The sequence below is a fragment of the Alligator sinensis genome, unplaced genomic scaffold, assembly GCF_000455745.1.
Source record: "Alligator sinensis unplaced genomic scaffold, ASM45574v1 scaffold524_1, whole genome shotgun sequence".
In the NCBI taxonomy this organism is placed as follows: Eukaryota; Metazoa; Chordata; order Crocodylia; family Alligatoridae; genus Alligator; species Alligator sinensis.
In genome coordinates, this window is record NW_005842747.1 from 178,180 (window position 1) to 183,476 (window position 5,297).

The window sequence follows — 5,297 nt, forward strand, 5'->3', positions numbered from 1 at the left end:
TCTCCCTGGGTAAGTGCATCTGGGTTGTTTCCCCCGCAGGGGACAGGACCGGGTTGGAGGAGCAATGCCGTGGGCCCCAGCAGTGCTCTGCGGTGTGGGAGAGCCTGTGCCTAGGTGAGTGACACTCTTGCACCCGTCTGTGCGACAGAGGGAGGAGGTGGGGCTGCAAAACCCAAGCCCTTCTCCTCTCCCTGGAGCGAATGTGCCGTCTCCTGGGGAAAGGGTGTGGGGCCAGCTTGGCCCCGTGCTGCTGCTGGGGGATTCGGATGCTTTCCCAGGCAGTGACTTCTGTTTTCTCCTGCAGCCGGCGGCTCCAGGAGCAAGTCTGAGGAGCAGCAGCAAGAGGAAGCTTCAAGGACCCTGCAGCTGCCCCAGATGTTTCTGAAGGGATGGGACGGGGGCACTGTCCCTAGCCCTGAGTTGCGGGGAGCCCCCATGAAAGTGTGCGAATGCCAGAGCCAGGGCAGCGAGCTAGCCCCTGCCCAGGGATGTCAGCGGTGCTTGGGGAAACTCCCAGGTCCTGGGAGCAGCCTGTGCCCTCGGTGCGAGCCAGAGGGCAGTGAGCCCATGGCAGAGAAGCCGCACCGGTGCCCAGAGTGCGGGAAGGGCTTCAGGCGGAAGCAGGACCTGACGAAGCACCAGCGCATACACACCGGGGAGCGTCCGTACCCCTGTGCCGAATGTGCCAAGAGCTTCAGCCACGTCTCCAACCTCATCAAGCACCAGCGCATCCACACTGGCGAGCGCCCCTTTGCCTGTGACCTCTGTGGCCGCAGCTTCGCCCTCAAACAGGTGCTGGTGCGGCACCAGCGCATCCACACAGGTGAGCGCCCCTACGCCTGCTCCCAGTGCGACCGGCGCTTCAAGGACAAGCAGAAGCTGGTCATCCACCAGCGCATCCACACCGGCGAGCGGCCGTACGTGTGCTCTGACTGTGGGAAAAGCTTTGGGCAGAGCCAGCGGCTCAAGACGCACCAGCGGGTGCACACAGGGGAGAAGCCATATGTGTGCAGCCACTGTGGGAAGGGCTTCAGCCAGCTCTCCAACCTCTACACGCACTGGCGCACACACACCGGTGAGCGCCCCTATGCTTGCACCCACTGCGGGAAGAGCTTCGGCCTCAAGCATGACCTGGCCAAGCACGAGCGTGTGCACACAGGCGAGAGGCCCTACCCGTGCCGAGACTGTGCCAAGAGCTTCAGCCAGAAGCAGGACCTCACCAAACACCAGCGCGTGCACACAGGCGAGAGGCCCTACCCCTGTGCCCAGTGCGGCAAGAGCTTCAGCAACATCTCCAACCTCATTGCCCACCAGAGGACACACACAGCGCCAAGGATTCATGTGGCCCAGCCCAGCCAGGAGTGAGGGCATCGGAGGGGTGGGTGTCCGTGGCATCTGGGGCATGGGTGTTGCGGGGAATGAGTGCCGCTTGCACGGAGAGCGTGTGATGTGGTTGCCTACAGCTCAAGAGGCCTCCGTCTGAGTCCCTCAGGGCACAGTCCTGTCTCCTGGCATGCCCTGTGCGTTATTACTGATGTGGTGGGGAAGGGAGGGCAAAACAGAGTCTCTCTGCCCCCGGGTGCCCTGTGCTGTCTGCCCCTCGCTGGGGTCTTGTTCAGCAGCCCTGCAAAGTCCATTGCCCCAAGCTCTCGGGGTCAGATCCGCACAGGTGCCTGCGGGCCTGGGGGCCCAGAGTCCCACTGCTCTTGGTGTCTGCGCACGAGGGACGCCAAGCTCGTTATAGGAAAGCAGAGATGAGGGTGGGTAGAGGCACATGCTCCGAGGAGCTGGTCAGGGCACTGACCACAGCAACAGCCTCCCAGTTAAAAATGCCACAAGCCAATCCCAGTGGGTTTCTCCGGGGTCCCCCAACTCTCAATTCACTGCAAGCTCTGGGTTTCTTCATGTTTAAAGCCCACAGGCCCAGGGGCCCAAGTCCCTGCACCCACTTCGCCAAGGGGCCCAGCACTCAAGGTCCATAGGTCCTCTGAAGAGCTGGTCATGAATGGGTCAGCTACTCAGCTCCCAGTTAGCTCTGGGACTGCTGCTCTCTGCCATGCCTCTGGTCTCAGAAGAGCTCAGGTGAGCAGAGCAGAGACGCTCAGGTGTGTGACCCTCCCGTGGCAGGAAACTAGTTGGCTGGATCCTGACTGTGCCCAGAGTGGGATGCGAGACTCCACTCCCTGCAGAACCCGGACTGACAAATGTGGATGAACAAGCATTCAGTGTGTTGCTCGACTGTCCTGGGCACACTGACCCCACGGCAGACGATGCACCATGTAACTTAAGACTAAGCTCTGTGGGGCATGAGGGTGTTGGAGCCCAGCCCAAGAGAGTCCCCATGAGCTGCTGTGATCTGAATGATTAATACTAATCATGGTAATGACTGCAGTGTTTGGACTGTGACTTGTGCCAAGAGAGTGCTCCCTATGGCGGTGGGAGGTGATCACGGGGTGGGGGTCTGCTCTCTGGTGACCATCTTGGGCTGAGGTCAGGGGAGTTTGGGAAATTTCCTTGATGGGGTGGGAGGTGCTGGGAACGGTGCAGTCAAATCCCTGCATCTCGGTGCTGGTTTCAGAGACATGGACCAGGGTCTCTGCCTGCCTTAGAGGAGGAGCATGCTTTCTAGCCTTGGGTTTTGCCCTTTGTGGCTGTGTGTGTGTACGGGGAGCTGCAGAGGGGTAGGCTTGCATGGCAGAGGCTGTCTGCTGGGCACAGATGATGCTTCAGCTCAGCACCGGGTCAGTAAAGTCTGACAGCAAGACTGACGTGGCCCATTGTGCTGAGTTTGTTGACAAGGTTGATGGGTGTCTGGATTACGATGCACGTGGAGAGAAAATACCAGACACCAAAGTACACTTTAACTTAGTAGGGAACCACTGGACAAGAACTGGTGGCTGGGAGCTGAAGCCAGGCAAATTTAAATTGGAAACGGGGTACCAGCTACTAACACCGAGAGTGATCGACTGTCTGCACAAGCTCCCTTGCATCCTAACTAGATGCCTTGGTAGTCAGACAGCAGTTGTTCGGCTCAGCACAGAAGTGGCTGGGTGAAGGTCAGACTGGACGATCTCTTAGCCATCCCTTCCAGTGTGAGAGTCTAGCACAACCGGCCGTACTCAACTCCAACTCCTTGTCTTTAAATATCGAACTCGGGGAAGGATATCGGAGGGGCGGCTTAGCAGCATACAGTACCTTAGCAGGCTGAGCCTCCGATGCTAGGGGGATGTGGACTGCATCGGTTTCTCTGGCTGATTATTTTCCAGGCAGACATGAACGGGCAGGTGGAGGAGGAAAGGGACACCGCAGCCATCTCCTTGGTGCCATCTCGTGGCCATTTAAAGCCAAGGCTCCTGGAGGAGAGGACTTCTCCAGGAATCCCCCTTTGTTTATTGCTCTGGACGTGGTGTTCTCCATCTCCCAGCCGCACGTGGGAGCGCGCTCGCAGTAAAATGGTGGATGCATTTCCCTGGGATCCCCAGACAGTCTGTCGCAGCGTTAAGGACTCTGATCGCAAGGCTCTCGGCTGTCTCCTGGTGTCCTGGGGTTTGAATGCAGAGCTCTGTCCCCTGCTTTCACTTTCAGTGCAGTGAGAAAATGCAGCTCGTCTCTTCCCCGCTGTGAGGTCTCCTCTGCTCCCAGCCAGCCCCTCTCCCAGTTAGGGGCTCTCCTAGGCCTCCTGGGGGGTCCCTGCAATGCTGCTGAACAACAATGTTAACTTTTCCCAAGCCTCCCCTTTGGCTCCAAATACACAAGTGGAGATGTGTGCCGCCAGGCTTGCTGTAGTTGGCCCCAGGGTGCTGAGCAGGCAGGGAAGACCATGGAGACTCCAGGCATCAGTGCAGAAAAGGTCCTTATAAATATAGGAATGCTTACAATGAGAACTTAAAGAGACATAGCGTTGGTTTGTGTAAGAAAAAAAATTGTCCAGCTAAGGGTATGAAGATAATGAACTGTGCCAGGAAATTTGGGCCTACTAGGGTTTGCCCTAACAGTCAGCTTGAGTGTGCAAAGATGTGTAACTGTGCAAAAATGTTCAAAGGAGGATGAAAACCTTAACAGGATTTGCCAAACAGAAGGTGTCACAGAATCACTGAGAAGCGGGGCCGGACGGGAGCTCGAGATCATCTATTCCCCCCTGCCTGAGGCAGGATCAGCCCTGTCCAAACCAGCCCAGACAAATCCATAATGTAAACCCTTGCTAAAACTACCGTCAACCCTGACACAGCACCGGGCATCGCACCCAGACCGACCAGCTGCAAAGCAGGGGGCCAGCGTCCTGCGTGTGTGCAAGGTTGTTAACACATGCTCCAGGTAGGAGCCGTGGCCCTGCTACAGAGGAAGGCAGCCCCCTCCCCTGTCTACCAATCTGACCACGGGGTTCAATTCTTCCCTGACGCCTAATGTAGCATCGATCGGACGATGAGCGGAGGGGCAAGATCCTCTAGCTAGGACCCTCCAGGTTTAAACCAATTAAAGAGAGCCCAGTCCTGCGGTAGAATAAGTGCAGAACTAAGATGTTCACAAACGACTGAAAACGGGAGCGTTTGTGCAGGACTGGAGAGCCCCGAATTCTTCGTTGAGCGCACCAACAAAAGACAAGCTCGGACAGGGACGGACACGTTCCACCTCTCCGACGCAGCGAGGGGGCTAGCCGCGTCTGCCTGCAGCCAGGCCGAAGGCAGGGGAGAGATGCACCTTATAGATTAACTGAGTCAGAGCTGTGCAAGGAGATCCATCGATCGATTGATCAATCAATCATTTCCCTAGTTGGTGACTAGAGAAGGACTTACCTGGCAGGGGAAACACCACGGATGTGGGTCCAAGAAGGCAGTTTTCCTTAAACCTCCCTGGGACAGCTGTTCTCCTGGCGTGGTTTAGTACTCCCCCAGGGGCTGGGGCTTCGTGCCCATTTTATGGAAAGGGGAGACTTCTCCCTAGCCTGCTCCTGGGGCCTTACGGCTGCGGGCCAGCGAGACTCAGGGGCACGCGAGCCCAAGCCTGCGGGCTAGGACGCCTGCCAAAGGATTGGGAACGTGTGAAGCCCCGGGTGGGGCGGACGATGCTTGCGGGGTGGAGGGCCGCTTGCGGATCTGGACTGGGCAGACCCACCGCTCTGTGCAGCCTGCTCGCACCCAGGCTTTGCGAAAGCACGCCGGGATGCAGCGCTCCCCGTGCACACCCGCGGGGCCGTGTCACACGCCCGGGCACGTGGGCTGAGCCGGGCTCGCTCCGCGCACACGAGCCCGACGGGACCCCGCGGAGCCACGCGGGCAGGGGGGCGGCGGGGGGTTTGG

At 58.5% G+C, this 5,297-nt stretch overlaps 1 pseudogene; it reads left to right on the forward strand.

The window, feature by feature from the left end:
* Positions 1-5,297, forward strand: part of LOC102368814 — a 25,980-nt pseudogene that overhangs the window by 7,499 nt on the left and 13,184 nt on the right.